General features: G+C 42.4%; 1 long non-coding RNA gene across 4 annotated transcripts in view; it reads right to left on the bottom strand.

Moving 5' to 3' along the window:
* LOC142826457 (uncharacterized) overlaps window positions 1–26,175 on the bottom strand; it is a 212,700-nt gene that overhangs the window by 128,799 nt on the left and 57,726 nt on the right. For 2 of the 4 annotated variants that reach the window (XR_012900584.1, XR_012900583.1), the window contains exons 2-3: window positions 24,662–24,751; window positions 24,431–24,547 (exon numbers count right to left, since the gene is read on the bottom strand). This is a non-coding gene — a long non-coding RNA (uncharacterized LOC142826457). Of the gene's footprint in view, window positions 1–16,194; window positions 16,628–17,049; window positions 17,143–24,430; window positions 24,548–24,661; window positions 24,752–26,175 lie in introns of those variants that run through there. The other 2 variants (XR_012900586.1, XR_012900585.1) reach the window with 2 other exon arrangements.

The raw sequence follows: 26,175 nt of genomic DNA on the forward strand, positions 1-26,175 counted from the left end.
GGCTTTAAGCTGAGGTAGAACATCCACAATAACAGAGCCTGCCTCATGTTAATTTTGAGGCTCTCTATAGGGGGACACACGCTATTTCAATTTTGTTATTTTGGGAGTTATTTCGAATTTAGTTATTTCGAAATAATTTCTTGGTGTAGACATGCCCCCATGGGATCTAATTATTTACACTTACTAAAAGGTAGAGAGCTGCAACTTGTCTCATTCAGAGTTAAGGAGCCAGCTACAAGGAGAGCATGCTGCTGAAGTCTCCTATAACCTCATAAATCCATGTGAGACAGCTCTATAATGACCAAGTAATTAAAAAGTGAAGGCGCTCTTGAGGAAAGTGGACTACATTCTAGGGGTTTGGCATTTGGGTAAAATGCAACCAAAGATTTCTAGTATTGCAACCTTCTAGTACTGTGCTATTTCTCTGAATTAATTATGCCATTCCTTCATATGTTATGTTGACTGAATAAGTGGGGAGATTTCTTTCAGGCATTGGTGGCTCTCACCCTACTAAATAAGGGATCTGTTCTGCATCATATACTGACCTATAAATTGAGAAAATTAAATTTCAGTCAAGAGCGCTGAATAGGGCTTGAGCTGCTTATCAATATCCTCATCAGCAGGAACAGCTGCACAGAATATAGCACAAGGGATGATTTATAGATGGAGACTGATAAAAGGGGAAATCTTCCTCAGTCTAACATCTGCTTTAGATACAGGATGGGATGACAAAGATGCTACAGCTGTTGCCATTGCTATAATTGCCTCTGCCCCCATTTTGCCATTCTTGTCTGCTTGTATTTTTGTTTCAAAAAGAAAATAATGAAAACACATTTTTGTCACATTTTCTTCATGTGCAACATGCTTTACACTATTTTAGCATAGTCTATATCCTCCTCTGGCACATGCCTGGGATCACTGTCATTTATTTGAAGTCTACAAAGGCAGAAGGCTTATGATGGGACACACAAGAGAAACATCACTGTCACCACACCTATCTTCGTCTTCAGTGATGGTACGCAGAGGCCAAGAAAATTGAGAAAGTAATCCAAGTGCAGGGACAGAAGGAGGGTAAAATGCATCAAAACAGTGCCACTTGGGAATGAATAGCAGAGAACCTGGGGCGAGGAACTGCATTTGGGTTGGTGTGAACCAGTACTCCACATAGATCTACTGAAATCACATGAAATAAACATTCTCACCCAATGCTAAAAATAATTATCATAAAATTCTGTTTGAAAAAATTGTGTGAAGGAAATTAAACACATGAGATATAATGGGACAAGATTGCTCTCTCAGTTACTCCCCTAACGCTGCAGAAAAGGAAGAATTTCAGAATACAATCACAATAGGCTCTCCTCACTGACGCATTCCTACCTCTTATATATCACAATCTGGAGTACCCTTGCCCACATGACTGACTCCTAAATAATAAGATATCTACATGATTTGATCTCACTTTTCACTATGTGGGAAAAAATAACACAGCATCCTTTTGCGGTTGGAAGTCTCTAATAACATGCTTTCAAATATGGAGGAAAAAATTTTGTGTTTTTTTTCTATAAAAGCATTCCACCCATCAAGTGCTTTCCTTATTTAACATAGAAGTCTGTACTGATGTGGGTGATTTTTAATACCAAGAGTTTCTCTTTCATCTAGTTCACCATGTGAATACTATGTTGCTGTCTTAATGTTATCAGAAAAAACCTACATCAAAAGGTATTTTATAAATATTGGATTAAATTGACTTGGGACGATGTAGTAAAACATGTGGAAGAAAGCTTGTGCCTCTTGACAATTTCAAAGGAATTCTGCCACTTGTTCTGAATCCACTGTGTTACTACCTGAGGCAATCCACCTTTTGGATATCTCTTAAGCAAAACTCTTTTTTTTTAAAACTGAGTGCTTGTTGCCTCCATTGGTCCTTTTTCTCTGGCTTACATAATGAAATTTTAGTATGGATACTCCTATACACATGATGTGCTGTGTTTCATTTTTATTTGAGCAGCATGTGTTTACTTTCCCCTTAGTCTTTTTGTGTACTCTGTTGCAGAAACTAACATGGATGGCTGCCATCTTTGGAATGAGGTCCAATTTATCTGCTGTAAATGAAGGATTGACATGTGGCATCAATCCATATTTAGTTAAGGATTTAGGATGTCACTGACTTTCAAGCTTCCACTACCACAAATTCCCTCCCAAAATCCTACTTAATGCCCAGTATCAAATCAGTGTCTTTGGAGCTTCGTGAATATACAGTGAATGAATTCTGCTGGAAGTAGCATTTGCACTATTGAAGAGGATATTCTGCTTTTTCATAACAATAGTCAAATGCCTTACATAAATATGCCCACACCTAAATCTGTCTCATTTTGTTGATCTGCATGTAAAATTCACACCCTGACTTGTGTAAATGCAACCCAGCCGTGAAAATAGTTTCTCCATGAGTCACAGCCTTACAAACATTGAGGTAATTGTCAAAGCATCCCTTGTTAGTTTGCAATTAGGGTATTAAGTCTTGATGTCCTGATTTAAGCTCGAGAAGAAAATTACCGGTATACAGGTTTTTATTTTTTATTAAAAAAAAACATTCAATAATCTTTAGGTAGGCAAAAACAAAGCAAATGCATTTATTTCAGTAGCTATTACGAATAATTAACTCCCCTTTTGGGGGCGAGGCAAGCCATGCTGTTGAGATTATCAGTTCAGAACATCTGAGAATGACTGATACAGAGAGATATCACCTGCAGAGATCCCCACATATAGTCACAATTACAATTGCAGGGACAACAGGCTATGTGAACACTTACATTTTAGAATCTTAAATTTGTAGAAATATATCTGCCTTGGATTGTGCCCGGTATTCAATTGTACTATTATCATATTAATTAGAAAACCATGCCCAGACCCTGGATGGGGAAGCAGATACAAACACTGCATCAAAAAGAAAAACTGGTGTTTTTAATGGACGTGAGTAGAAGTGAAACAATTTTACACTCTACAGCAGCTCTGTTTCTGAGGAGCTGCGGGGTAGGGGGCAGTATGATGCCATCAGAACACATTTTCAAATATTCTATTTTGGGAAGAAGTTACACAAGTGTAATCCTTCTGCCAGGTGGAACTGGCAGCAACAAGAGCCAGGTTGAATATCTGGTGGCTCCTTTTGATAATACAAAACAGAGCCAACTCAAGTCCCCACCCAGTAATCTGGGAAAACTAGACACCACTCCTACGAAGCAGTACTTTGCCACTTGTAAGCACTGGGTCTGTGCATAACAATTAAATGGAAAAGGGAACATGGCATTTATTTGGGAAAATATGACTACGATTCAAAAGCTGTAACCATAAGCAAACACCCACCCCACTGTAGCCTGAGGGACTAGCATGGCCCATGCTGGCAGCAAGGGGCTAGCCCCCCTGAACTCACTGGCAGCAGTGGGGGAAGCAGAGCAACAGTCCCAGCTCGCTGTGCTCCTCCAGCTGTGTCACTCCACCTCTTGTGGGTGAGAGCAAGGCAGTCCTGTCCCTCTACCTCAAGTGACACAGATGGAGGAGCACAGCGAGCTGGGGCTGTTGCTCCACTGCTGTCAGTGAGTACAGGGGGTGCCAGACCCCTGATGCAGGCACCAGACCTCCTCCCCCATTAATCCCCCCACCAGCTGATGGCCAGCTCCTTGCTGCTCCAAACATGAGCCCTTATGCATCCCCCACTTCTGCTGCTGTCACCTCTGCAACTGGATCACTACTGATGCTATCTCTGCTGCCATACTCTGCCACTTACCCCAGTTCTTAATGATTTCACTAGGTAGTGGGGAACCTCTCAGCTGTTGCCTCTTCGTTCACTGCAATACTGTTCCCACACCAGGCCTAAGGCTTAGCTCCTACCCCTAAGTGATTTGAGCGCTAGGCCTCTCAGCTGAATCCAATCCACTCTCTATTTAACATATGCCCTGGTCTATACTAGGGCGTTATTTCTAAATAACCCCCTCCTCGTAGGTCAAATTTATAAGTGGAACATCTACAATACTAAGCTCGTTATTTAAAATAACAGGCCACTCAATTTGAAGCTTTCTTCAGGAAATAACACTAATTTCAAAATAGTTAGTGTGGACACTCTGGTGATGATATTTCTAAATAAATAGTCCCCAGAGTAATTCAAACAAATTACTCACCAGTGCTTCCTAGGGCTCTTAGTCGAGGTAGCACGTCCACATTAATGAAGCCTGCCTCAGTCTAATTTTGAGGCATCCCTGTAGGGGGACACGTTATTTTGATTTTGTAAAATCAGGAGTTATTAAGTCAAATTTTGTTATTTTGAAATAATTTCTTAGTGTAGACATGCTTTATAATATATGAACATGTCAGCCTACCAAAGAGGTGTAGACCATAGGCCTAGTCTGCTTGCTTTCATAAATATCTTTTCTTATGTCTGTTTTATTAAAATAGATCTGTAGATTTGCATTTGAGTATTTTCATTAGACAAGAAAACTATAGGTAACATCCTGTATGTTGAGCTAACAAGTTAGCATACATGTGTCTGAGATTGTTAGCCTAGATACGTGATGATGAGCATAAAGTTAGAACTCATATTTTGTGATCTTTAGCATAGACAAGTAAGTTAAAGCAAGGTTTGGGGGTTGTCATTTTTCTATATTAAAGGTCTAACTTGCTTTAGACCTTTAATATAGAAAAATGACAACCCCCAAACCTTGCAACCCTACCCAACTCCTTTTTGGGTCAAGATCCCTACCATTACAATACTGTGAAAGTTCAGTTTTTAATAGATGAAATAATGAAACTGAGAAAACCATGAAATTAACAAAAATGGTTTGTGCGTTTGGTAGGGCCCACTAATTATCAGATGTGAGAATGTGCTAATGTGGTCATTAATATATATGGACCTCTCATCCTATAGAATAAGAATACTCTAATATTTTGTGGCTTAGGAAATTAAATTTGGATGTGGCAGGTGGGAACATCGTGCTCAGGCTCAGTAAGAAGGACAACCCACCATGTTTTGTTGGTTAGTTTTAGTCCTGTACCCGAGGACCGCCTGAACACTGCAGGGGTACCAACAGCAGCACCTGGGGGCCTTGAGAGCCCTGCACCATACCGTGGAGCACTGGGTGCAAGAAGATCAGGAGTTCTGGCGGGAGATGCTTGCTCAGGGTCATGCCATCTGCCAACACCTGCAGACCCTGGTGCAAAGCTTGCTGCCTCCTGCCGCTGCAGCGCCTGCTACCTCCCCAGCTACCGCACCTCCTCCCACTCCCAATTCTCCCTCCACACCCTCCTCAACCTCTATCCACTCCTCCCCATCCCTCCGGGGATGCCGAGGCCCCCGCACTCACTGTGCTGGGAGACAGTTGGCCCGGCAAAACACCCACCCCTGAGCCCTGAGCTTCCCCTCCCCCTTCTTCCACTTGCTTCTCTCTTCCAGCTCCCTCCTCCCAGGTCTCCCTCTCTTTTCTCCAACCCTCTCTCCTCCCCTCTCCCACCTCCTTTCCCCAGTTTCCACAGAGTTTCATCCCCTCCCCCTCAGTTTTGTTAAATAAAGAATTTGTATTTATGAAAAAACATGTTTTTTATTTGACATCAGGAAGAGGGGGAGGGGGTAAGTGGAAGGACGTGAGGGAGGAATGAAGCACAACCCCCCAGTGGGCAGATCAGGGAGGCTCTTAGTGCTCTTCAGGGTGGAAGCTCTCCCGCAAAGCCTCCTGGATACTGACAGCCCCTTGATGGACCTCCTGGATGGCAGCCTGCAGAAAGTGCAGCCAGGCTAGTAGCAATGCGTCCACGAGAAGCACCAGAATACCCAGGGGCAGCTCTGGCTCAATGTTGCAGAGTGCTGTGCTGTCCCGAGTGAGGGCAACCAAAGCACTCAGGGACACAAATGCTTTGCTGTACCTCATCGAGATAGGCAAACAAGCAGGGATACCTGAGAACCGGCTACCTGGGGTGGGGGGGAGCGGTGCCTTTACGCACAGGCCCCACATAGTAAATCCTGACCTGATGCCCTGCCTGACCTGGTTCTGGATCACCTTATATGCGAATCAGCATCCACTCAGTGTGGATGTGGTATTTCGAAATACTGCATTTTGTGTGTAGACGCGTTATTTCGAAATACAGGCAGTCCCCGGGTTACGTACAAGATAAGGACTGTAGGTTTGTTCTTAAGTTGAATTTGTATGCAAGTTGGAACTGGTACATATTGTAGGGGAAACTCTAGCCAAACATTTCTCCAGAGCTCAGTTTTATTCTCCCACACCTCACTTCCCTCAGTCCTTTATTCTCAAGCTGAGGTGTCTGCTGAGAAAAGCCGCTCCACATATCCCTGGTCTTCTGGGGAGGGGCGCTAGCTTCGCGTCTCCCTGGTCTGCTGGGGGGAAGCAGCTAGTGCAGGGTTGCCTCACCCCGTTTGTAAGTAGGGATCCGATGTAAGTCGGATCCATGTAACCCGGGGACTGCCTGTATCTTGTTTCGAATTAACTATTTTGAATTAAGATATTTTGAAATAACACTGTAGTGTAGACGTACCCCAAAAGACCACATGTATAGCTAGAACAATATTATTTCCTTTTAATTATGATTATGTTTCCTTGATTATTTCATTTATCTCAATAAAAGTCTTTAAAGTTTTCTTTTGTTCTCAGTGTGAGCAGCCTTGTCATAGATCTCAAAAGTCCTTGCAAAACTCTGTGTAGTCTGATGCTGGGACAAGAACCTTATTAACTTCTGATCAGATTAATTAGCAAGCCTATAGCCCATTTTATATAAACAATAATATTAATTCTCTAAAATCAGAGAAACAGACCATTAAGGGTCAAATGATATAAAAAAACCCGCACAAAACCTCACCCTATGCCGCTCTCATTAGACTTTAGCATCCTGGTGAGAAAGTGAGGTTTAGATTAGGGTGATCCCCTCAATCGAGACATGCTATGTACAGTTCTGCTGCCCTTAACTCATAAAATAAGGATAACAAGAATTCACTGCCACTGCATTCAATACACAAGTGAATTGTAACCTGCCACCAGCCAATTGATCACTTTTGTAAAGCAGCACTATCTGCTGAATACCTAGGCCGAGAAGGTATGTTTATGCAAATACTAAAGTCTTTACTGTAGAATCATAGGGTGTGTCTAAACTACACCCTTCTGTAGGCAGAGGGATGTCATTTAGACGCATCAAAAGTGCAAATGAAGCCAGAATTTAAATATCCTGTGCTTCATTTGCATATGGTGGCCACTGCTTTTCAAAACGGGGCTTTTCGAAAAAAAACGGCAGTTTAGATGGGACATTTTCGACGGAAATGCCCCGTTTCGAAAGATCCTGTTTGAGGAGTACAGGATCTTTCGAAATGGGGCATTTCTGTTGAAAATGCCCCATCCAAACTACTGGGTTTTTTTTAAAAGCCCCGTTTTGAAAAGCAGTGGCCGCCTTTAAATCCTGGCTTCATTTGCACTTTTGATACGTCTAATTTACATCCCTCTGCTGACAGAGGGGTGTAGTTTAGATGTACCCATAGAGGATTAGAGTAGGAAGAGACCGCAGGTCATCACCCAGTCCAACCCCCTGTTCAACGCAGGACCAGCCCTAACGAAATCATCCCAGTCAGGGCTTTGTCAAGCCTGGCCTTAAAAACCTCTAAGGATAGAGATTCCACCTTCTCCCTAGTGCTTTACCACCTTCTAATTCCAGTATTTCACCAACCTTCTAATAAAATAGTTTTTCCTAATATCCAGCCTAGACCTCTCTCCTCTTTCAGGTAGTTGAAGGCTGCTATCAAAGGAATAGCAGAGTAAAGCTCATTCAGATAATGGCTTACTCATGTTTAGGCAGTATGCAAATAAGTGTACATGTGTCCTTTTGTCTCTGCTTATTTTATCATAAATACAACAAAGAAAAAAATTATCAGAAAGAGATGCCAAATAGCAGTATGGACTTTCTCCAGCAGATCTCCAGCATTTCCAACCCAACCCAACCCAATCCATATAAAAGAATTGCACGTGATATGCGGTGTAGAGGGATCAGCTTTGGAATACATAATTGGCATTGTAGGAGTCTGGTACACTGATGTTTCATTGTATATATGCCAGCTAGACAGATGTAGCCAGATTTTTAATCTGGATGCTGTCCAAACATTGTTAATCGTGGAAGCCTTCCCAATACAGTGTATCAGCAAGTCATTCATGTGAATAATTATGTTGAAAAATCCTAAAATGACAGACTTTTAAAGCTGCTTCTTGTGCAATTGATCCAATTGCCATTGTAGTCAAATAAAAAAAATCCTTTTGGTTTCATCTGGATTTGGACTGGGTCCCATACGACACTACTGCATGATGGCTTCCAGCTTCATTGAAGTCTGCTATAAATTTCCTCCTTACATGCAAAACGTTTGGCTCATAGATTTTATTTCCAGGAAGTTGCTCTAAAGAACAGTACATTCCCTACACCCAGAAAACAGACGACATTATGGAGCAATGTCAGCAGATACTATAAAGCTTGTCCAACATTTAGGGTACGTCTAGACTACATGCCTCTGTCGCCAGAGGCATGTAGATTAGGCTACCAAACATAGGAAAATGAAGCGGCGATTTAAATAATCGCCGCTTCATTTAAATTTACATGGCTGCTGCGCTGAGCTGACAAACAGCTGATCAGCTGTTTGTCGGCTCAGCGCGGTAGTCTAGACGCGTGGGTGTCGACATCAAAGGCATTTGTCGACCACCCAGGTATGCCTCCTGGGATGAGGTATACCTGGGTGGTCGACAAATACCTTTGATGTCAACACCCGCACGTCCAGACTACTGCGCTGAGCCGACAAACAGCTGATCAGCTGTTTGTCGGCTCAGCGCGGCAGCCATGTAAATTTAAATGAAGCGGCGATTATTTAAATCGCCGCTTCATTTTCCTATGTCTGGTAGCCTAATCTACATGCCTCTGGTGACAGAGTCATGTAGTCTAGACGTACCCTTAGAAGTAGAAGCCCAGATAGACACATAAGAATTCTACTGACTTCAATGGGAGTTGAGAAGAGCCAGCCTTGGCATTTTCGCATGGACCTACAAAGAAAGTTTTATTACCCCTGCTATATACCACATGCAACTATTCACATGACTAATCTAAGGGTCTCAAGGAAGATCAGGGAGATAAGGGATGTGTGAGGGGGAAAACTCCCCCTCTGCCACCATCATCAGCCTCCTGCTGCAGAAAAAGATTTCAAGTATTGGTTCCAGTCAACTATAAAAATTGGTTTGTAATAGTTTATGCTTTTAATGCTATCTTCATGGGAAAAGGGGTTTGAAACTTGCTTTTCGTTTTTCAATTACGATTAGTGTTCTTATAAGCATTCCTAGGCTCTGATCCTGGAACTAGCTCTGTATCGCAGAACCCTACATCTAAATCAGATGTAGTGCTGGGTCTCTTTTTTATCCAGATTAAGGAAATTTGTTGCTGGGGGATAGAGAGCAGACAAATCCGAGAACAAAATCAACCCTCAAGTGTAAACTTTCCACATATGTGCTCTTTATTTGATTGACCGATACCTGGAGATCGAGCCCCATGTGGTTTCATCAATCCTCCGCACGTTTGAGCTAAGAGAAGTGAAGCCAAAACTGAATTTATATTTTTGGTGGTTGGTATTTATGTACCTTTTTAAAAGTATACCTGTCTATGGACTTCATTCTGCACTTGAAACGTACTTCTGCAGGACTTAAAATCATGCTTTTCACACTCTGTTAAGAATTCTTTTGTGCATTTGCTGTCATACAAAACAAACACTTTCAGACAATCAGAACATAAGTGTCAACACATACAGCAGCCAGTGTAAAGGTATCAAATGCCAAACCACAGTACAGTCTACATTAATTTTAAAATGATGTATATTACTTAGAAATAGGATAGTGAATGTAATAAGCAGGACTCTTTGGGATGTATACATATTAATTATAGTGGAGAATGTGAGAAATACGACTACTAGCTGATTTTTTTTTTTTTTTAAGAAATGGAGGTTACTCACCTATAGCAGATGTGTGCTTTCTATTTGTATTCTGTATGTGGGTTATGCATATGCTGGAATTTTTTTTGCAAGTAGTATCTGTTGGTCTGAACAAGCTGTCATCCTATCCTGAAATGAGAGTTTGGGCTGACACCTCTCCAGTTCCTATTCTTACTGCAATCCAGAAAATCTGCAGCAGAGAGGATAGAAGGTGGGTCATGGGGTACAAATAGGGACCATATATCTCAAAGAACCTCCTGTTACAGGTTAATAACCTCCATGTCGTCTTCGAGTGACGGTTCCTATGTGTATTCCACATGTCAGACATTAACAAGCAATGGTCAAATGAGGGGAATGTGAGGATACAGAAGTAATAACTGACCGTAACATTGCTGTCCCTACAGCTGTATCTGCAGATGAAGATTGGAGCAAAGTATAGTGTCTTGTGAAGGTGTGGAAGGAGCTCCATACAGCTGCCCTACATATGTTTAGTAGAGGTGTATCTATTACAGATGCAGCAGAAGCTCCCTGTGCTTTGGTGTTGTGAGCTTTCTCCTCTCTGAGGCTACGGCTACATGGTAGCCTTCTTCCGGAAAAGCTTATGCAAACGAAGCATGGCGTGGAATATCGCCATGCTTCATTTGCATAATTAATTAGAAACCACTTTTGCACAAGAGCTGTTCTTCCTCATTTTTTCAGGAAAAATGGCTCTTACACAAGAGGGGATTTTTGTGCAAAAGCCGGCTGCTAATAAATTATGCAAAGAAAGCGTGGTGATATTCCATGCCACACTTCATTTGCATAACCTTTTCTGGAAGAAGGCTACAGTGTAGCCGCAGCCTGAGCGTCAGGGGAATGGGAGCTAGTTGGTAACAATCAGAGATTCGTTTAGGAAGGGAAGTCTCTGCTTAGAGACAGCTTGAACTTTGATCTCTCTTCTATGGAAACAAATAATTCTGGTGTGTTTCTAATGTCTTCTGTTCTTTGTAGATAAAAGGCCAGTGCCCTTCAGATGTCCAGAGAATGAAGTTTCCTCTCTTCATCCCAGCCATGTAGTTGAGGAAAAAATACTGGTAAGTGGATGGTATGATTTATATGAAACTTGGAAACATTCATACAGGTACATTTTGAGTAAGGGTATAATGAGACCTTTTCCTTATAGAAGTTAACATATGTTTAGTCTGCCATGAATGTTTGCAGCTCTCTGCCTCTTCTGACTGATGTGACAGCAATTAGAAAGGCCACTTCTATAAATAAATGGACCACACATCATGTACCTAGATGTTTTAAGGGAGGTTTAGTGAGAGACAAAAGAATGAAACTGAGGTTCCACTAGAACCACAAACTTCACCAGTGGTGGAAGGGATTAAAGAATCTGGTTAAGAATGAAGTCTGGAACATGAGCACTTCTATGTATAAGCAGCATCTGAATGACATCTAGTGATGAGCTACAGAAGAGAATTATTGCAGCTGATCTAATTTGCATGGCCACACCCAACCTGCTCAGCATGTTGGGATTGCTTGCCCTAATGATAACTTTTAACTGGTGTTGGATCCCCAGTAATAAAGTATTGTTAGCCTTGTTGTGAGAATCCAGGACAGCAGACCTATGCCTGGCATACCATGACGGTGGGATTCACCCTTAATAAATGGCACTCACTAGGCATGGAACATAGATTCCAAAGCCCACTGAGTTGAGAGAGGTTGGGGATAGGTATATAGGCCCGGTTTGGGGTGTCTCAGAGATCATTTGACTCTTCTTCTCTCTGTGGTATAATAGGTAATTTATACTCTCTGCAGTGGCTCTAAAAGGTTCAAGCTCCTGGAGTTGAAGAGACCAGGATGGGCAGAACAGTAGAAAGATGAGCGTGATAATGTTAAGAGCCCTCTTGTAAAATAAATGGCTGGGCTCCATGAGGTGCTGAGTAGCAAAGTGCATAGTGGTACCTGACCAGAGCTGGGAATAAAATGACTGATGGATTTTGGTGGAGAGTTTATAATTGTGGAGGAGGAGGATTGAGGAAGGAAGCAATGTCACTTACATTGCCAGCTAAGGAAGAACAGTCCTAAGAGCACCCCTAAGTGCAAGGCTGGCAGGACATCTCTGACTAACTCCTATTGTTTGCAAAAATTTTGGTAGATGCCACAACAACTGGCTCTATGGATATGGGGAAGACAGTGGAAGGGATATACCTGGATTTTAGCAAAGCTTTTGATAGTCTCTCACAGTATACTTGCCGGTAAGTTTATGAAGTATGTATTAAATCAGTGGTGTACAACCTTTTTTTATTTGCGACCCCCATGCAGGCCGCTGAATTTGGTTAAGGAAAAAAAAAGGAAGTGGTCCCTTTAATTGTTGAGACGCTTTCTTCTGCCACTCTCCTACCCCAGCAGCGTGTATGGCGGTCACCAAGCCAGGAAGCCAGGAAAAGTGGCCAGCCAGATCCAAGTGCTGCGACCCCCCAGGAAGACAGCCACGACCCCCTTGGATTGTGCACTGCTGGATAAATGAACTGTAAGGTGGACAGAAAACTGGCAAGATCGTCGGGTTCAACAGGAGTGATCAATGGCTCAATGTCTAGCTGGCAGTCATTATCAAGTGGAGTGTCCCAAGGGCCAGTTCTGGGACCAGTTTTATTCAACATGTTTATTAATGACCTGGATGAGGGGATGGATTGCACCCTCAGCAAGTTTGCGGATGACACTAAGCTAGGGGGAGAGGTAGATATGCTGGAGGACAGAGCTAGGGTCCAGAGTGACCTAGACAAATTGGAGGATTGGGCCAAAAGAAATCTGAAGAGATTCAACAAGGACAAGTGCAGCAGCGCTACAGGCAGTTCTGCAGAAAAGGACCTGGGAATTACAGCAGATGAGAAACTGGATATGAGTCAACAGTGTGCCCTTTTTGCCAAGAAGGCTAATGGCATATTAGGGTGCATTAGGAGAAGCATTGACAGCAGATCTAGAGAATTTATTATTCCCATTTATTCGGCATTGGTGAGGCCATATCTGGAGTATTACATACAATTCTGGGACCCTCATTATAGAAAGGATGTGGATGCACTGAAGAAATTCCAGTGGAGAGGTACAAAAATATTAAGGGGCTTATGCACATGACTTATGAGGACAGGCTGAGGGATTTGGGCTTAATTAGTCTACAGAAGAGTGAGGAGGGATTTTATAGAAGGCTTCAACTACCTGAAGGGGGTCCCAAAGAGGATGGAGATAGGCTATTGTCAGTGGTGACAGATGATAGAACAAGGAGCAGTGGACTCAAGCTGCAATGGGGGAGGTTTAAGTTGGATATTACAAAAATCTATTTCATTAGGAGGGCGGTGAAGCACTGGAATGGGTTGCCTAGGGAGGTGGTGGAATATCCATTTGTAGAGGTTTTTAAGTCACAGCTTGACAAAGGCTTGGATGGGATGATTTAGTTGGAACTGGTCCTGTTTTTAGCAGGGGATTTGACTTGATGTCCTCCTGAGGTCTCTTCCAACCGTATGATTCTATGAACAAGAGATTGGCCCAGGATGAAGTAACCATTGCTCACAGTGGTCTGTCTGTTCCACTGCTCTCCACAGAAACAAGCAGAGACATTAAGCTGATAGGGACATCCTTCTTCCCCACACATTTGGGTTGAAGAAGCAGGAGAAAAACCCTATTTTGCTCCTCAAAATAAAGATAGTACCCAGGCATCCTACAGAAGAGCTGTGGATGCAGACCAGGGGTGGGGGAAAGTTCAGCTATTTTCCCCAGCCAGCTCCTCACAACCTGCCCTGGATGGCACAAGGAAATTCAATACACTATTCTTTTGTGCTCTAGATAGTCTTCACTCCACTGACTGCTTGCCCATCTTCCACCAGTCCCTCTCCCTACCAGTCTGCACTTCCACTAACTAACCTCTGCTTTTTGGGGCCTGATCCAAAGCCCAGTGAAGTCAGTGGAAAGATGATCACTGACTTTTCTTTTCTTTACTCTGTTATTCTCCTGCTTCTATTAACCCACCACTCTTATTTTACCCTGTGCTGCCATAACATTGGGCACAGGGTAAAATAAGGTTGGGAAGGGAATCCAAAACTTAGTATTGGCCCGATATTTGTCAATGACCATCCTGGTCACTTCGCTTCTATGTCATATATCTTTCTCCCACCTTTAGTCTGTCTTGTCTAAGCTCTTTAACTATGACTTACTGTGTGATTTAGAGTACCTATCACAATGTGGCTGTTACAAGGCGCTTGCCCTGCACAGGCCCTTTAAGGGCAAAAACCCAGCCCTAAATGAGGGCTGAGAGTGAAGCCTCAGTTGAGGAAGTTCTGGCTAATGAGGGCCCAGCTGGGGGCTATATAAAGAAGGGCTCCTTAAGAGAGAGGTGGAAGCTCACTCTTGCTATGGCTAGAGAGCAGAAGGGACGCAGCTGCCTGGAAAGCAGGAGGCTTCCTGGAAGTAAAACAGTGCTGGGGAAGACAGGCAGGGCTGGGGAAGCTCTGGTCAAGCAAGCCCCCAGGCTGCAAGGCCTGAAGCTACTGGGGCTGCAAGGGGCAGCCATGGTAGTCAGGGGCAGCAGGTCCACACCACTTTGCAAGTGATGAGTGGCCATTACAGACTGCACTTTGCTCCTGAGGCAGGGGCTAGACGAAGACTGACAGTGGGTCACTGAGGCAAGATGGGTACTGGGGAACTGGGGGTACCCAGTTCTTCTCCCAGGGAACACCTTAGGAGGGAAGGACCCTGGAGTGCACAGTTGGGTAAACAACACCCCCCAGAAGGGGGTGCAGAGAGACTGGAGTGGGCACGGCCAGAGGGCAGTGTCCTGAAGAGGATGCCGTGGTCAAAGAGTGACACGGGTCTGGACTAGAGGGAAGAGCAAGAACAACAGGGAGACACCAGCTAGAGAGAGTCGTCCAGTGGGCTGGTGAGCTAATTCCCAGGACTGCCGGTGGGAGGTGCCATGGTGGTAATTCTGCTCCGTGACAGTGGCCCCCTATCTTGTTTAGGGCCTACAGGCATAGTACAATATAAATAATGATAATTATAATCAATAATTACTGCAGTTTACCTAACCTATCCCAGATTTGTGGATGTTATTCTCAGAAGAATCACATTTAAAAAGGGCTTAGAGGATGATGTAATCTCAGTTCTAATACTGATCACCTCCCAAAACCCCATCACTCCCAGCATTTCTTCTTTCACGGATGCTACTCCTAGAAATAACAAAAGATGGCTTGATAGTACTCAGGGAATACAGAAATAGAGGTAGGATACAAAGTTATCAGCAATGGACTTTCACATAATTATTTTTGAAGCCTCCCTCACTTTGTCATCTAGATCTAATTAAAGAATTCTCTGTTAAGAACATAAAAATGGCCATTGTGGGTTAGACCAAAAGTCCAGCTAGCCCAATATCCTGACTTCTGAAAATGGCCAGTGCCAGATGCCCCAGAGAGAATGAACAGAATAGGTCACCAAGTGATCCACTCTGTCACCAATTCCCTGCTTGTTTATAGAACTTTGCTCTGCAGTCTTTATTTTCAAGATGATTTTTCATTTTAATTCCCAACACCTAGTAATATATTGCTTCGTTTGAGAAACTCATGCTAAATACTAAGACAAATTCTTTGCCTCGTGTTTTCAAAAACTTGGCACTCTGCTGTAAAGCAATAAGTCTAGAATGTCGAGGAATTCTTAGAAACTTGCCTCTTTGACCAAACATGGGCAAAGGAGAACTTGTATCAGAATGTAATAACAATATACAACATTCTGCAAGTAGCTCTTTTACTGTGTTATGAATCAATCAAGAGCTTTACTACAGGACAATATTTTGGCAAGGATATTTTCCATATTATTTTTTTCCTATTCTCTTCATTTTCTTTCAAGACAGATCATTAGTTATGATCTTTTTAATGTCCTTTCTAGATAAGTCACTGATCCTAAACAGAACTAAATGTGGTTTTTCAAAATGCAGATGTCTACAAACAAGTTTGTGAGAATTTGTTTTCAATATATGTCTCTTGTATTGTATAAAGGACTGGGAAGGTAGAATTTATACTTATTTTGCTTTCCTTTTCTTAGAAAGGAAAGATATATAGTTTTGACAATGAAATGCAGTGCAAATCTATAAACAATATGAATGGAATATGTATCAAGATTTCTCTCTAAAGTTGTGCAAAGGGAAGTTAAATTACCTATTTTAACTTGTTTTAGAATAATACGAGGAATGGAATACTATGTCATCATTATTCAAAACATGTCTACCATCATAGTTTTGTATCTGTACTTAACATTTTATGTTTCTAAAGTGTTTGTTGGTTGTTGGACTGGTTTCTTTGTCTTTTTGCATAATGGCCCAGTGCCAACCAGCCCAAGGATCACTTGGCATAGGAAATTCAACGTTGTGGATGAAAAAGATGGAGGCAGTCAAACTCCCAAAATTGTACTTATCTCAATAAAAAGACCAACCTGGTACTACAATACCTCCAGCATGAAATTAATTTATTTTGAAAAGCAATGTTGCCTAGAATAAGCACAAACTTGAGTCTGACATGACTGAGTTCTAATCCTTCTTTTCCCACTTATTTGCTGTGTAGTCTTAAGCAAGTGATTTCATTTTTCTGCTCAGTTTTTCCCAAGCTGTAAAATAAGTATAAATGGTTATTTAGTAGACATACCATTTCAATGGAATTTTTACCATTTCAAAACCAACAGCAAACAGCATCATGTTTTGAGCTTTGGCCACATAGGAAGAATAGTCTTGCGGTTAAAGCACTGGACTGGTACTCAGGAGATGCATTAGTAGCATTAGAATGCATTACCTTGTGTGAAACATTTCACCTCATTATGCTTCAGGTCCATATCTGTAAACTGAGGATAACAGTATCTCCTGTCTGCCACCCTCTGTGTTGTCTATTTAGACTGTAAAATTTCAGAAAATGTCTCACTACATGTTTGTGCTTTACCTAATGCAATGCGGTCAGCTAAGTTGCTACATGATACAGTAATAATACTTTTATAATAGTTGTAATATATGTAATAATATTTTTATAAATCCTCACCATCCTCTCCTTCACAAGTCCTACCTTCTTCATCTCATCACACTTTAGTTTGTGTTCAGCAGGTGCCAGGTCTAGTTCAACTTTCACTTTCTTCTAGGAATGTAAACAAGTAGTCAAGTATACGATACACCTTGGTTTATCAGTTCATCTTTTCGACTACTCACATCTGCCCCTGCTTGCTGCCTCTGTATCAGCAGCAGTGCGGGGTGGCAGGCAGCTGGTTTGCATGGAGAGCTGATATTTAAACTCACTCCCCTCGCAAACCGGTTCCAGTCTGGCATCCCGCACGGCTGCTTCTGATTCAGAGGCAACAGCGCAAGGTGGTAGGGGGCTCCCCAGGAGTGGGGTCAGAGCACACTGGCTACCAGCTCCACTCTCGGGGACTACAGAATAGTTGAATAACCAATAAGAATTCATGAGGTTACTCAGCTATACTATTATCCACTATCTAACATCCCTAATTTCTACTTTAGAATCCATATCATTTTGTGTTGAATATGTAAGTCTTTGCGCAATAAGACAAATCAATCCAGTAGAGCCACGGCAAACACAACCTTTTGTAATGTTGCTGGCTTGGTACCTCTGTCTTGCTCATCTGATATGAAATAATAGATTGTACTACGTAAGGTAGAGAGGATTTTGAATGCAGAATGAAAGGGAGGATTTAGAGAGGAAAATAATCCTGGTGGGTTCATTTCAGTACAGCCACCTGGTTGGTGGTGCTAGCAGAATGAAGCCAATTGTTCATGTAGAGTACATAGCTATGACACACTAACATCCTTGTCTTCTGGGTGCCGCCTTTAAAACTATTGAGGACTCTCTCCAGAGATAAAGAAAGCAGCCAGTTAGTTCTCAGAGTATTAGCCTCCATTATGTATGTGAGGCCAAACAGACTTGTTACAGAAAAAGGCTCATAATATAATCACTTGTGGTTCTTTCCAATTTTAAATGTACTATCTATGGTTTCTTTTTTGTTTGGAAACCTGAAACTCTTCTGCCTTAGATGCATTTTCTTAAGCTTCTTGATACTACTACTTGAATGACAAGAAGATCCCCTTCTACTCTGAAAAGGGTACAGTAACCAAGAAAAACAGTGAAATAGTTTGCTTAACAAAGATGAACAGATGATGTAAATAATGTGGGAGCATCTGGAGTGATCTTCCTGATGCTGATATCCACAAATATTTCACAACCTTGAAAGATAGTCCTGTAATCTAAACTGCAATTTTATACTGCTGATGCATCGTGTTCCTGATATTCAACCAAAGGAAAGTGCTCGTTTTCTAATTCTATTCAACGTTATTTCATAATGTAGGATGCATATTAGCATAAACAGAATAATTCTACAAATGATGTCTTGCTGTTTAGGTAATTATTACAATTAGTCAAGTTCAGAAGTGACATAAATGGTGTACGTTACCCACTGGTATGTCCCTACTGAAAGACTTTTTTCCTGGACCCCTGCTGAGAGTTCTTCTGTATTACAGTTTGAACCTCTCAAATCCAGGACTCTGGTCCAGCGATATCTGTGGTCCGGAAGGAAGGACCATATATGTTGCTGGACAAGAGCCTGGGAGGCGAGGAACACTAGTCAGATGGGAGTTCGCGGTACAGCCACTTGGTTGGTGGTGCTGGGGAGCCCCAGCTGGGCTGGTCCTGAAGTGGGGAGTCCAGCTCTAGGGAGCACTCCCTGCGCAGCTGAAAGGAATCCCCAGTCTCAGCCAGGAACCCCAGTGGCAGTGGGGCTGGTGCCAGCCAGGAGGAATCCCCGGCCCTGGTTGGAAGCCCAGGCAGCAGCTGAACCAGCAGCAGGTGCAGGATTCTCCAGCTGGGAACCCCGGTGGAAGCAGGGTCAGCAGCGGTGGGGGGATCCCTAGCAAGAGTGGAGCTGGTGGTGGCAGGGGTTGTAGGGAATTCCCAGGCCAAGTAGGCTGACCCTGGGAGCCCTGGCATGGGGCCAGTAGCAGAGAAGGAATCCCAGGCACCAAGGACACTCAAAGCCCAGACAGGAGCCTTGAACTACCCTGGTCTGGCAAACTCCATGGTTCAGGACCACTCATGTCCTGAGGGTGCCAGACCAGGGAGGTCCAACCTGTAGTGAAATGCAGACTCAGTGACATGAAGTCAGAGTTATGGGCATCACTCAGCATGAGCCAACTCTCAATAGCTGATTGTTTGCTCAGTCCTCACTCAGGCAAAACTCCCATTGAGCTGAACGGGCCAACTCACATCCCTGGTGATTAGCACACCTGGAACTCAGCCAGAGTTCAGTGGCCTAGCCATGCTCTTTCATAAGAATAGTCACACTGGGTCAGACCAAAGGTCCATCTAGCCCAGTATCTGGTCTTCTGACAGTGGCCAATACCAGATGCCCCCAGAGAGAGTGAACAGAAAAGGTAATCACCCTGTGATTCCTCTCCTCTCATCCATTTCCAGCCTCTGACAAACAGAAGCTAGGGAAACCATTTCTACACATCCTGGCTAATAGCCATTGATGGACCTAACCTCAATGAATTTATCTAGTTCTTTTTTGAAAGTCCTGGTTTTCACAACAACCCCTGGCAAGGAGTTCTACAGGTTGACTGTGAACTGCATGAAGAAAAACTTCCTTTTGTTTGTTTGTTTTAACCCTGCTACCTATTAATTTCATTTGGTGACGCCTAATTCTTATATTATAGGAATAAGTAAATAATTCTTCCTTATTCACTTTCCACATCAGTCATGATTTTATAGACCTCTATCATATCCCCCCTTAGTCTCCTCTTTTCTAAGCTGAAAAGTCTCAGTCTTTTTAATTTCTCTTCATATGGGACCTGTTCCAAACCCCTAATCATTTTTGTTGCCCTTTTTTAAGATTGTTCACTCATAGAATGTTACTCTATTTTTGATTGGAGGGGCCTTCTCAAAGGGGACTTTTCTAGAGACTTTCTATGGCAGACTTGCTCTGTTAAAAAATTCAGCTATCAGCTGGGAATTGTAGAATCATATAACATGAGAACTGGAAGGGACTGCTAACAACAGTATATTAGCTACTACTGTGTATCCCTTCTTCCTATACCTCAACTTAACTTTTTGCCAGAGGTGACATTTTCCCGACTTTTCAGAAAGTATTACAGAAATGCCCTCCTCCTAATTCTCCCTCTACGGCCACTGAACACATCATGGTGGACCAAACGTTATCCTAATAAAGGGCTTCCCAGTAAGTAAAGCTGGAATAGCACTAACCTGTATCCAAAGCAATATATAGCCCATCCTCACAGCAGACATATATCTTGGTCCTAAATCAATCAACTGTTGGGTCCACAGAACTATCTTTAACTACTGTAACATTTAGATGGTATCATGAGCTTTTGTGGGCACAATCCACTTCTTTAGGGTTGTGCCCACGAAAGCTCATGATACCATCTAGAAGTTTTGTTAGTCTTTAAGGTACTATTTTTTTTAAGTATTTCCTGTTACAGACTACTCGGCTACCCCTCTGAAGCTTTTTAACTACAGTATTTATCAACTTTTCTCCCTTGTACTCTTTGGCTCAGGCCACACGATCATCACTGTGATCTGGCAGGCAGATTGCCCCCTAAAGAAAACTTCCTGTTGATATTCAGAAACAGCTGCTGAGCATGTCTAGTAAGTCCCACACTCTAGTTCTGGATGCTTCTGGAGTCTTCTAGCTGAAGTTCCCTGCTCTATCCTCTGCAGCATATGTGCAGATTATTCCAGCTAAAATCTGTTTGTCCTCCACACTGATTCTCTCCCTTTTTTGGGGCCAAAAGAACAGCCATACTGGATCAAGCCAAAGGTCCTTCTATCCCAGTATCTTGTTCTCTGACTGTGGCCAATGCCAGGTACCCCAAAGAGGAAAGAACAGAACAGGTAATCATCAAGTGATCCCTCCCCGGTTGCCCATTCCCAGCTTCTGGCAAACAGAGGCTAGGGACAACATCCCTGCCCATCCTAGCTAATATCTATTGATGGATGTATCCTCTATGAATTTATCTGGTTCTTTTTTTAACACTGTTATAGTCACAACATCCCCTGACAAGGAGTTCCATAGGTTGACTGTGCATTGTATGAAAAAGTACTTCCTTTTATTTCTTTTAAACTTGCTGCCTACTGAACAAAGTCAAATGCTGCAGTAGCTTATACTCCCATTAATTCTTCAGTGGAAACATGGTGCAGCTCCTAATGACCATCAAGAAGAACGAAGAATTTCAGTTGCTGATTACAGATATGCGATCTCACATCAACAGAAGTCTTGATACATATAGTTATAGTATGTGCACAAGTACTGATGTTTATAATAAAATAGCAATTATTCAGATTTAAATTTTTTTAAACAGGATTCCTGGAATTATGTCCTGGAATCTAAGGGTGTGTCTAGACTACAGAGTTTTGTCGACAAAAGTGGACTTTTGTCGACAAAACTATACCTGTGTCTACACTACCGCTGAGTTCTGTCGACATAACGTCGACAGAACTCAGCAGTTTTGTCGACGCTGGTAAACCTCATTTTACGAGGCATAACGCCATTTGTCGACAGAGTTCTGTCGGCAGAAGGTGTTATTGCATCTAGGGTTGTGTCTAGACTACAGGGTTTTGTCGACAAAGCAACTTGCTTTGTTGACAGAACTGAATGTAGTCTAGACACTCTTTGTCGACAGAAGCTTTGTCGACAGTATCTGTCGACAAAACTTCTGTCGACAAAAGCCTGTAGTCTAGACGTACCCTAAGGGTGGCTAGATGGAAAGACAGAAAGAGAGAAGAGAGCTGTGCGGACCGTATGGGGAAAAAGAAAAGATGGGACAGGTTAGGATTGGGGTGCTTGAGCATTAGACATTGTATATGGACTATTTTTTGAAGAAGATGCATCGATTGCTGAATTCCCCTTATGGCTCTTAGGATTTGCAGCATGATCCTAAACCAATTCAAGTCAATGGAGTCTGTCCAGGATTTGAATGTTGCATGCAGCCAATATGTACCGATTTCCTGAAATGTCCTCAGCAACATGAAGCAGATAGCCAACTTGAATTATCCCAGCTCCAATTAAAGAAACATAGACTGGCTTAGTTCAGTCGCTTATAAATGTAAACTTTTGTCTGTGCATAATAAAAATGATTTAAGCGAGCTAGGATCCTCTCGAGTTTCTGCAACATGCATTGACACAATCTCTTTTTTTCCCTCCCCCATTTACTTAGCAACTGCTGACTGCCCAACAGATTGAGACGTATTTTCACTGAATTACAGACAGCTTTCAAATAACTGAAACAAACAAAAATATACTGGGTGGAAATACATTTAATACATGCATATAATTATGCAATTATTTCAAATTAAAAAACCCCACAATAATCTATTTTGACATGAGACATCCTTTCAAAAGCCCAGTTTTCATCCAATTGAGATGAAAAGGATGCATATGATTCTCTGTTGTACTTTCTTAGAATTAACATATAGACATGGCATTCTTATCATATGTTTAAAGATGTATAGGTTCAATAAGAGACCACAGAATAAGATTCCTTGGGCCCAACTGTCTGGACCAATCTGCTCTGCCAGCTTTGAACCACACAAAAAACAGCTAGATTACCTCTCGGGGGTTACACTGAAGAGGGAGACTTCCCAGTGGGTGTAAAATAAAGGGCTCTATACCAAAACCCTATAGTTTGTAGTGTAAGAGGTGTGAAGGTGCAGGTAGAGTGCAGTGTGTTCTGGCTATGCCTCCTAACTATCCATGATGGGCAGATTAGGGGAGGGAGACAGCCAGTCAGCATGGGCTGAAGCAACCTAATTTATATGAGGACTGGGACCAGCTTAGAGTAGCCTCGGGATTGGGGATCAGCCAGGGTCTACATGGGAGAGGCTCCCTAACAATTTTCCCCACAAAACTGTTCCATACTTATCACTCTTACACACAACAATCCTTGGGGTTCATATCCACATGCCTTCTCAGCAATTACTTCCCTCTCCATCAGCTCCTCTGTTACCACTGACTCCTGCAAGCCTTTGCACTGCTTCTGAAGAATGTGGGAAAGAAATTTCTGTCTTGTAGGGTCCGTAAGGGTACGTCTAGACTACATGCCTCTGAAGACAGAGGCATGTCGATTAGACTACCCGGCATAGGAAAATGAAGTGGCAATTTAAATAATCGCCGCTTCATTTAAATTTACATGGCTGCCGCGCTGAGCCGATCAGCTGTTTGTCGGCTCAGTGCGGTAGTTTGGACACACGGGGGTCGACATCAAAGGCATTTGTCGACCTCCCAGGTATGCCTCATCCCAGGAGGCATACCTAGGAGGTCGACAAATGCCTTTAATGTCCAGACTACAACGCTGAGCCGACAAACAGCTGATCAGCTCAGCGCGGCAGCCATGTAAATTTAAATGAAGCGGAGATTATTTAAATCGCCGCTTCATTTTCCTATGCCGGGTAGTCTAATCGACATGCCTCTGTCGTCAGAGGCATGTAGTCTAGACGTACCCTACGTGTTTACTCAGAGCTCTGTATTAATATGCCTACTAAATAATCTATTTGTCAACAAAAGATTTCCAGAATCTTTTTTGTCATCTGCATTGTTACAGGCATATTGCTGATGGGCATTTTGAAATAACTTACTAAAATAATTGAAACTGGTGTGATTAGGTTGTGTTATTTTCACAAAGTAAGGAGAATTTTAAAACACTGTCCACAGAGTTTTCAATTTTTTGGTGCGGAATTCCCACTCAAGTATTTTATTGTTCTGGCTCAACAGATTGAGCAACCCTGTTGTCTCTGCCCCTAGGCCACAACATCCTGCATGCAAGGGTAACTCTACTGACTATGGTCGCTAAGTATACTTACCTGAAGCTAAGGGCAGTTCTACTGATTCTGGTCACTGGGCCATATAACCCTGCAATGAAGGACAGTCCAATTGATCCTGGCTGTTAGGTCATACTGTCCAAATCTAGGGGCAAGCCCATGGACATTGGCCACTGGGCCCTACTGTCTTGTTCTGAAGGGCGCTTCTACTGAGGGCTATGATGCTCTTTAATGGGTGACAGGGTATATCTGCTCTAAAACATGGTCCTTCACATATAAACTGGAGTAAATCCAGTGAGTGCCCTGTTGCCATAAATTACAATAGTTACTGAGATACATATCATGCCGAGGGGCAAAAGTCTAAGGCAGAAAGGCATCACAAAACAAGGATGAGAATTTTATGCGGGCAGCTTCCACATACTTTAGTGACTGACGAGCATTCGAAAAAAGCTTACCAATAGGTAACAAGAAGACAAGCTTTGGGTTTACAGGTAGATTGATAAAGGGAAGACAGCAACTTTAAGGCACCAAGAAGTGTTATTTGGAGTACTGAAAGCTATAGACAGTCTCAAGGTAGTTGGCTTACCATGTTTTGTGAATCCAGCCAATTCATGTTAACTGCGCGACATCTGAGTTTGCTTCTTTGATTTTAGACATGGTTTTTAAAATGCACATAGAGAACAACACAAACATGGACTGCTCTCTGTGAAATACAAACCAAAATAAATCATTATACTCATGTTTAAAATCTGTAATTATGAGTCAGCTGCTGGTATGGCTTTAAGAGTTTTGCGAGTGCATAGGAGAAGGATCATACCTTCTATGTTCATGTTCAGTCAAACCCTTTCCAAATGTATTTTCGGGATGCACTTCTGGCAAGAGACTATGCAGCAAAGCACCTGTTCTCCTACAATTAAAAAAAACTTGCAAAGAGATTACAAAAGATAAAGAGACTAGACTTTATCGTCAATTTGAGCAATTAAAAACCATTTGCAACCAATATTACAAACAGAGCTTTACGTAACATGACATATCTTTGACTAAAGCTTTTAATCCTTGACCCTAAAACATTTATTACGCAAATGACATATAGGGTCAATATTAAATTGCACCTTATAAAAACCAAGCTGGATATGTAAAATAAGGATCTATAAACTTGCCCAAGTGAAATGATTTACTGAAATTCACTTCATCGCCACTGTACTCTATGGAGATAATAAGGGAGGACTATAATTTTAATTGGTTCAATAAAGCCAACTCTTATTATGGTAAATGAATGTAAAAGCAAGATCAAAGGCAGCCTGCACAACTGGCCTGTCGGCAGCATCATTGAAATAGAATTAGCAACCCTTCCAGCACAGCAGCCAGCAGCGAGGAAGCACACTGCCCTTCACAAGGTGTTTCTCAAAGCTTTTAAATGTTTTTATTTTAGAAAGAGCATCATCAAGTGAAGGGTCATTGATTTTTTAATGTTGTTTGGTGAAGACAAAAGGCAAAGAGCATAATGGATGGTGAGGGGGAGACAGGGAGAAAGTAAAAGGATCTACGTATATGAGGAACGGATGAATTCTCATGTCCCAAGGTCCTTCCTTTCGCCCTGCATATGATCCTGAACTAAAGAGACAAAAAGGCAACATTAATTAGTAGCTTCATTGCAGATATTTCCTAGTGCTATCATCTCCTCACAATGGTCCCAATCCCAGTATCTAGGTTGTGCACACGGAAGTTATCTTCCCCTCAATTCTGCAGAGACAGTTTGCATCCACTTCCAACATTTTATTGCTGCCGTAACCTCTGATATTGATATGCTACTCTACCTCAGAATCTTTAATGTATTTATCCTACCCCCAGAAGGAAGGGAACAGCTATTACTGCTATTTTACACAAGTAGAAATAATTAACAGAAAATGACTTACCTAAGGTCACAACGGAAATCAAACTGGTCTCTCAGGTACCAGGTTCACACCTTGCCACTGCACCATTCTTCATCTCTACTCAGGGCAGGGGGTGAGGCTGCAAGCGGATCTCCATAGTCCACTAGTCTATGCTAAAGTGGCAAGTCAGCTTAAGATACACAGCTTGAAGTAACTATGTAGCTGGAGTTGAAGTATCTTAAATTGCATTTTGGCGCCATCCACACAGCAGGAGGTTGACAGGAGCAAGTGCTCCCGTCAACTTCCCATACTCCTTGTGAGGAGCAGGATACCAGCACTGATGGGAATGCCCTTTCAGTTCGAATTAGCAAGTCTTCACTACACCTGCCAATTTAACCCTGGAAGATCAACTGCAGCAGCGTTGATCTTCTCCATAGCATAGAAGCCCTCAGATCCT

The sequence above is a fragment of the Pelodiscus sinensis genome, chromosome 1 (assembly GCF_049634645.1).
Source record: "Pelodiscus sinensis isolate JC-2024 chromosome 1, ASM4963464v1, whole genome shotgun sequence".
Classification (NCBI taxonomy): Eukaryota; Metazoa; Chordata; order Testudines; family Trionychidae; genus Pelodiscus; species Pelodiscus sinensis.